The 8,456-nt window shown below is 34.7% G+C and overlaps 1 long non-coding RNA gene across 1 annotated transcript; it reads right to left on the bottom strand.

Annotated features, from left to right (window-relative positions):
* Nucleotides 1–7,043: 7,043 nt before the first annotated feature.
* On the bottom strand, nucleotides 7,044–7,466 carry LOC145169357 (uncharacterized). Its single transcript, XR_013742446.1, has 3 exons — nucleotides 7,336–7,466; nucleotides 7,200–7,257; nucleotides 7,044–7,113 (listed from the first exon to the last, which is right to left on the bottom strand). It is a non-coding gene; the product is annotated as an uncharacterized LOC145169357 (long non-coding RNA).
* Between the last annotated feature and the right edge of the window lie 990 nt (nucleotides 7,467–8,456).

Here is an 8,456-nt window from a genome sequence, read left to right as displayed (position 1 = left end):
GTCAAAATCAAACTGGTCAAACTAACTAAATCAACTGAGTAGACCCAGCCGAGTCAACTCAACCGAATCAACTCAGAGTGAGTACGCAGGGAGTATATCGAAGGTACGCTGGGCGTACTCGCATCTTCGCAAGTTGAGCACCATCGGGGTGGTTGACCTCGTACGCAGGGCGTACTCTGAGTACACATGGCGTACTCCCAAAAGCCCAAAACTTCCATTGAGAGCTTAATGGCTAAAGCTTTTACGTCTATAGCCAAGATCCATGGTTAAAATACTCTTAGGAGTCATAAAGTCTCCGACTTTATGACTTAGCATGTCCAATAAGTGCTCAACTCAAGGTATTAATCCATTAAGACCTTATAAATAATGCATGGGGGCAAAACTAATCACTTGGAACCCATTTTTATGACTCAAGACCCTTCTAAGGGTCTGAAAGGACAACTTAATGGGTCAAGAACATTCTTTGTTCAAGAATCATCATTTTGGGACCAAAAAGAGACTTTGAAGAGCAATAAACTAGATCTACACGATGGAGTGGAAAAGATGCAACCTTTATACCTTTTTGAGGTTGTAAAGAAGCTAGAAATCCCAGATCTATATTGCACTACACTCCAAGGTCTTCACACCAACTTCTACTTTCTTCAAAACCACACTAAACTCTCTTAAGGCTAAAAAATTGGCTTCCTTTTGCTCTAGAGCTGCTTGAGGGTCGAAATCTCTGAAAGAGACAGGATAAGAATAGGGTTTATGTCCATAAAGATGCTTAAATATGAGTCAAGACCCAAAAATTAGGGTTTGCATGCCACCCTCGTACGCGCAGCGTACGAAGTGTACGCCCATTGTACTAAGGTGCGCCTTACTACGCTTAGCATACACATAGGTACGCATGGCGTACTCATCCAACCCAATTTCCACCAAAAGCCACTTTGGTCCCCTTTTCACAATTTCTCAACTTAAGGACCAAAATGCACCAAATCTCAAAACAAGGGTCAACAATGGAAGTTCTTTAAAACCAGATGTTACAATTCTCCCCCACTTGAGTTAGACTTCGTCCTAGAAGTCTGCTGCAGTAACTAGCTTAAGGTAGTGTTTCCACATCTCCTCCTCGGATCACTCAGATGGTCCTTCCCCAGGACCCGATCTGAACTAAAAGTCGGCTCATTCAGGCGGTTGCCTACAAATACCATCCTTAACTTGCTAACTTTCATTACTGGAGAAGCCATCACCACCTTCTTACAATTTGGACATCCACTACCTCAAATGATTCTTAAGCAAGCACAACCATCTTGAAACCCAGATGATACGATATCCCTCACAATCTGAACCATACGGAAGCCTTCCGGCCCTGACTTACCATGCTGAATCCACTAGGGATTCATGACTCCTAACCATTCTCTGATGTTTAACCCTCCATCCAAAAACAAGGCAGATCCAAACACGAGCCCTATTCCGGTTTGGTCCTGTCCGTTCTCAGATCTGATTTACTAGTTTAGACTATATATATTTTTCATGTATGTAATATTAGCGTTAACGCTTGAAACCCTAATTGTCATATTTATGCTCTTACAGAGAAGTTCTCAAAGAACTCTTCTAGAGTCGATTAACTAAAGCATTCGACACACTTTTGATCTTCATTGTTCTTGTCTTTAATTCACATCATTATTATTGAATCTTTCGATCTTATTTATTGTTCTCACACTTGTACTTTTCCAAGTACTTTCTCTTCCTAATTTTCCATCATATCAATATGCTTGAAGTTATCCGAAGGTAGTTGGTTAAGGTTCCACAGGGGGTGCTCGACTTCTTATGTTCACCATTGCTGAAACATTAACATGTTAGCTCATAAAATAAAAATTAAGCATCTATTGTCACAGACACATAAATTTATCACATACCATATTTTATACAATCATGATACCTAAACCTCTTCCATGAGCAACTCATTTTAAGCATAAGTACTAATCCTAGCACCTAGTTCATTTAAATCATTGATCTGATACCAATATGTAACACCCCTCTCTTGGGCTCATTTGTAACGACCATATATATATATATATATATATATATATATATATATATATATATATATATATATAATATCGAACCACTAAAGTTCACAAGTCCAAAAGTTTAATGGTCCCAAAAGAAAACAAAAGTTTCAAGGAGTGAGGTTATTCATTCAGTATCTTAATACAGGTTCAAGTACCCCACATGTCGGGGTCTTCTAAAATCCATGTTATCTCCTAAGCACCACGCCTTTCAATTTGAACATACATCCAAAATTAGTTAGATAATGGAATGTCTAGCGAGTTACTCGAGGATCAACTCATTTTGAGTAAGGAATAGCAATGCCAACACTTGAATTGATCATCCAAAAAACTTATAAATAATATATTAGTTGCAAAATGCAGAAATATTTCGTTTAAACAATGTTAAGAAGTGAATAAGATTTTCATGATGAATGAAATGCTATGCGTGCATATATTCTTAAACCCCATGTCAATCTCAAAGTCCAAATCACAAGTTGATGGTCGGATGTGAAGAATACATGATAGACGAAATTGTCAATTTTACCCTTACATCTACAAATAAGGCACTAGGGGTTATCCTACCTAGACCACACGAGGCGTAGCAAACCTCAACTCATGCATGTGGGGATAATATAGAAATATAGTTACAATAACAATAATAAACAAATGTCCATTTGCGAACCCGGGATCACAATGTCACACCCAACAAATAAAATAAGTAACTAGGTGATTTGTGTTATCAGTAACTCGCCTTAGCTCTTGTCTTCTTACACCATTTTCTTCCATGAGCAACCACCCTCAATCAATACCTATATAAATTGAAAGTACATTACTATTTTGATCAAAATACCCTGAGGCTTAGAAGTATCTGTCAACAATTCAGATTGTAATTCACCACACATAAGGAAAGTCTAAAACTGGGAATTAAGTTCACTTTAGAAACTAATTAGCAACAAAAACGGATTTTGTTAGGAAGGGAACGCCGCACCAAGGTAGAGGCAACACGCTTCTGTACAACAGGCATATTCCAAACTTCTTAATTTGTTGCATTCCTTATGTCAATTCCAATTCCTTTAAGTACTTAATTATTTCCTCAAGAAAATATCAATACCATTATGAAATCATTAAGCCACATCCATTAATTTGACTTAATCCATAAAACTTTCCCTATGATTTTTTGCATCAATTGGTCATTAGGCTCCATTTTATGGATAAAAACTCAATTGGCTAAATCATGTAATAGATTTACCAAGAACTTCTTCCATGAACACCGATTCTAATACAACACCATAAATGAGTATGATGAGCTTCTCAACTATCAAAATTATACGATTAAACTCAAGGACATGATTTCTCTATTCCATTCCTATTTTTCCCTTTTGTCCCAACATTCATTAGAGCCATACTAGTTTATGATGATTCTTCATGTTGACCTTCAATTCATAAACCAAAACATAGAACCCCCTTATGACACCATTAATCACCATTAAGGTTCATAAACTCATACATGTCCGAAATTACATATTCTAAACAACTTATTCTACTATTGCTTTGACTTGTGCCCTTCCATGAAGTATTTGCAATAAAACCTATTCAATGGTCATGGAATCATATAAAGGCTCGAGTATCACATGATCATTATCATTGGAAAAATCCAGGATTTGTGGAGATTTAGTCATCCCAAGATCAAATCTACCATGGGATGATGGATTTAAGCTAGAAACCAACATAATCAACATAACTTGCTTAACCCTAGTCCTCAATTGAGTTGAAATTCATATTCAACTCCCGATCAAAATATGAAATTCGGATTTTACACAAATGGAGGAAGAAAGTATACCTTTAACCACTTGATTACTCTATAACTTGCACTTACTGAACCAACAAAGTTTGAGATCAAATCCTAGGGTTTTCTTATGGTAAAATCGCCATTTTCACAACCCTGGCTCCTCTCAATCATGCTCTCCATGCTGAAATGAAGTGTTTGAGAATCTTATTTCTGAATTTTACACTTTCCATCCTCCAACTTCGCGTTATTGGCAAAAATCAACCTAAAGTCCTATCAAGTGGGATGTAACTTTGCTAGAGTACATCCAAAGTCCCTCTCCATCCAAAGCATAATTAAACTAGTCCCAAGTATTTATATTGGCCAAAGACTAGTCAATTCATACTTTCGGTAGTTTGTCATTTTTAGTCTTCAAATACTTAGATATTGAGAAGTCATCATTCTAAACTTCTAAAACATTTTACTTTATAAATATATATATATATATATATATATATATATATATATATATATATATATATTGTTGTTTAAATATTTTTTCTAATTTCTTTATTTATGCTTTATTTTTATTTATTATTATTCTCAAAACTTTTAGCCCTAATTTGGAGATGTTACAGACACGATGGGCGAGAACACCATCGGAAGGTGCCAAGACTCTAAACCACTCCCTCCACCTTATGTGTGTTATTTTCTTATATACTAAAATGAAATGTATAACTCCATGGTTATTTTAGGTATTTTAGAAAAAGATGGGTTATGTTGTTCTATCCTAAAATGAAGTGTTTGGTCAATTTGGTTTTGGTGATCATCATGTATTTTATTTATCTAAATGTACCATTAAATATGTTTGAAATAGAAACAAGCAATAATAATGGATATTATTGTCTCACTAATAAGAGGAAGCATACGAGCATATGAGCAGGAGCATGGGTATGGGTGTGGGAGACAATTTCTTCATTTTCTTTCACAAATTCCTATGAAAAAACTAACACCAAAATAGAAAAAGCAGTTGAAGCTGTCACATGATGAATGGGCTTCTCTTTATCGTTCCTTTAAGCCAAGCTTGTCTCATCTACATTATTCATGCTTTGATTTTATTTCAAATTAATTCAAAGTGAACCCTAGTTACCGTACCTTGGGAATTAACGAAAAAAGGCTTTTTATATGAAAAAAGTTACTATTTCAGTCGCTTTAACTTAGGATACTTTCTTTGTGATAGAGAAAGAAACCCTATTTTCAACATGAGCAAATAAAACCAAGAAAACACATGGATCCATGACTTATTTTAAAGAAAAGAGCGACAAATTACATCAAAGACTCAGTCCTTGAGTTTAAAGTAGTGGAGTCCATTCATAACAAATGAAACCGCAGATGCTTTACAATTAAACTTTTACTTCCTTTTCTTTCTTTACAAACTTAATCGTCATCGGTGGGTCCACTGGACAATAGTACAATCACATTAGATTACCACGTTTGTATAGGGATCTTGAGCTCCCTAAAAAGCCGAAGCTAGAGCAGTGACTGAGATTGAGAAGAAACTGATTGGTTTTGCCGTAGATGTTGTATTCAAAGGAATTGGTTAGAAAGACCGGTTGCCTTCCGTCGATATGTATTGCCCTCTTTTATGTAGTATAATGGCATGTTACATTGGTTATTGATGAACACTTTGAATTGAAGGCCCATTCTATGAACGTGTGGGGCATGTCGTCATATTTGAACATATATTGATTTTTTTTACCTTGTGTTTTGCTGGTATACAATATGAAGCCAAAGAGAAAGATTGTGAAATAAAGGAAGATAACCAATAAAATTATGTTCTCAAAATCTTTTACATGAAACAAACATGAAGAGTAAAATTATCAAATGTCGATAGATTTGGATTAGAATGATCAGGAGGCTTTATGGTAAATTATCAATTTTCTTTTCTCATGATTTTGTTTAGACAAACCAAACATGAAGAGTAAAATTCTAAAGCTATAAGCCTTAGTTATGTATTCGAAAACATGAAAAATTACTGAAATATGAGATTTTGGTATTGTTTTATGCACCAATCTTGATTCATACAAAATTTGCAGGTTCGGTGAAGTTACTAGTTTATTATGGTAGATGTTCGTTTTGAGTGTGTCTTTGCCATTACAAGCTAAATTAATTAGGATTGAAATCTGAGTGCTTAACACAAAAGGTTTTCCACCCTCGTGAACTTCATTGTAAATCAAGCAACAACACCACTACAAAAAGCGTTAAAAGACCCGGTTAAATAGCTTAAAGAAGCCGGTTTTGCAACCGGATTTGATGCTGGCGAGTCCTATGTGGAATCCGTAATAAAACCCGGTTCTAAACCGGGTCTTTTTATTAAAAATAGAGTTCGATTTGCATTTATATAACCGGGTCATATAACACTTTCCGTCCCAACTGCCATATTAGAACTGGTTCCCTTCAATATAACTGAGGCATATGAAAACAAAATATATACCGGTTCATACAAACAACCGGGCCGTAATAGACTTTTACCTTTTTTTCCACAATAGGCTTAGAACCTGGTTTCTAGATAAGCAACCGGTTCCTTTTAACACTCTTATATTTTTTTTAATATCATTTTATAAAAATAACAGTAAATAGTTATAGACTATCAATTTATAACACAGATTATACAGATAAAAAATGTTTTTTATGTGGAAATGTTAAATAAACCATAATAATCCTTGATAAAAATATAATCAAAGACAATTGTCTAAGTAGCAAAAGAAATCATGGATTTGGTAATTTCAAACATCATACAACTTGCATGAAAACTTACACACACACACACAAAAAAAAAAGCACATTTGTCTTGACTTGGCATAGGAATTGTCCAAAAAATCAATTGTAATGGCTCTTTCTTCTAACCTCCCTGGAAAACAAACAAATGAAACTAAAAATGTAAGAACTCCAACAAAAGATAATTAAACCAAAGTTAGGAAGTTTTAGAATTCAATAACTAACCATATATGCTTTTTTTAGAGGACCACATCATTCATATAGTTATTCAAAAACTCTCTAGACCAGGCAGCAACAGTTGCAAGCAACACCTTTTCCTTAAAGGGACTTTTGTCATCCCAAATGCTACCGGACTATATTAAATGTAAAATTAAACATATTCATTAACAAACCAAATATTTTGTTGCAATAAACAAAATGAACAAATATTAAAAAGGTACTTACTTTACTAGGAAATCCATGTTGTCTTTTCGTCAAGAAATCAAACATCCATCGCATTACATAATGCCTGCTCTCTAAACCACCAAGTTGTTGGTTGCACTAAAAAGTGTAGCAAAAAGTAAACATTAATCAAACAAATGAAACTACAACAATTATTTGTTTTGGTATATAACAAGATGAATTACCTCAGCAAAAATCCATCCAATTGGAGTTGAAGTGTCTTTTTCATACCTCATGAAAGCCCTTAAAAGAAATAAATAAGTGTTGTGTTCAAAATAATAAAAAGATTTATATCTTGCTATGATGTAAGTAATTTCTTACATGTCCACATGTTTTTTGAGCAGGTAATGGTAGTCGGCAGACTTTTCTATACGATCCTTAAGAGAATCCAAAATATAGACAATGCGATTGCGAAGGGAAATCACCAAGAGCACCCAATGCTTACTAGAAATGTTTAAACATTTAGTAAAAATAATAAGAAAACAAACAAAATAATAATAAAAAAGATAAGAAATTATTGTACTTTTGCAAATATGGTGCAATGAGAAACAATTTTCCGTGGTGCAGACGAATGGAATTAACAAGATAACTAACGACACCCTTTGGGTTTTTCTGGCATGCCTCCCCTAGAGTATTATAAGGGTTCAAGAAAGCACATTTGTTCATACGTGTCCGAACCATTGAATGAAGAATCCTACAAACAAGAAAACAAAAAATGTTATGGTCAACTAATAATAGTAAAACTTTTATGGACTTACAGTTGCCAAGCAGTTATGATGGAAGCATCAGTTGTTTGTTTTCTCAGCAGTCGAAAATATTCTTCACATGTAACCGAAAAATCATATGTCCCGACTTCCAAAATCCCAGAATCGGCTACAATGTTAACCACTTGGTTGGTCTTCAAGCAATCACGAAGATAATCAATCGGCCTCGCCTTACTGGATGTTTGGTTGGATATGTTCTTGTTTGTACCAGCCCTTGCAATTGTTGGCACCAAACTTGTGGTTGGAATTTGTTTCTTCGCTCTTTGTTCCTACATTTTAATTCATTTGAATATCACATACAATTATAATTTGTTGTTTATATAGTAGCTTAAAAAGTAAAGGATAATGCATATGTACCTTTGCAAGAATAATTGCAATCCGGGGCCATTGAATTACAGTGCCAACCGCCCCTTGTAGGTTAGCAACTTCTTTTGTCATCACAAGAAGAGGAAAATTTTCATATCTACTATCGATGTCGTTTATCATAACCTTCAGGTGATTTTCTCGTAAAGGCAATGTGTGTATTAACCCATTCCCATATGGAAAGACCAATCCCTTGGCACATTTTTTGTCCAACTCCCCATAGGGTAACACCAATTCACAAGGGGTAGGCATCTGTACACATATAGTAAAACAAAAATAAAAATAAAAGATCTTTGAAGGATAATAAACAAAAAA

This window comes from Lactuca virosa, chromosome 4, assembly GCF_052849685.1.
Source record: "Lactuca virosa cultivar CGN04683 chromosome 4, Lactuca_virosa_CGN04683_v6, whole genome shotgun sequence".
In the NCBI taxonomy this organism is placed as follows: domain Eukaryota; kingdom Viridiplantae; phylum Streptophyta; class Magnoliopsida; order Asterales; family Asteraceae; genus Lactuca; species Lactuca virosa.
The sequence above is the reverse complement of the archived record's forward strand: the minus strand, read 5'-3'. Positions and strand labels throughout refer to the sequence as shown.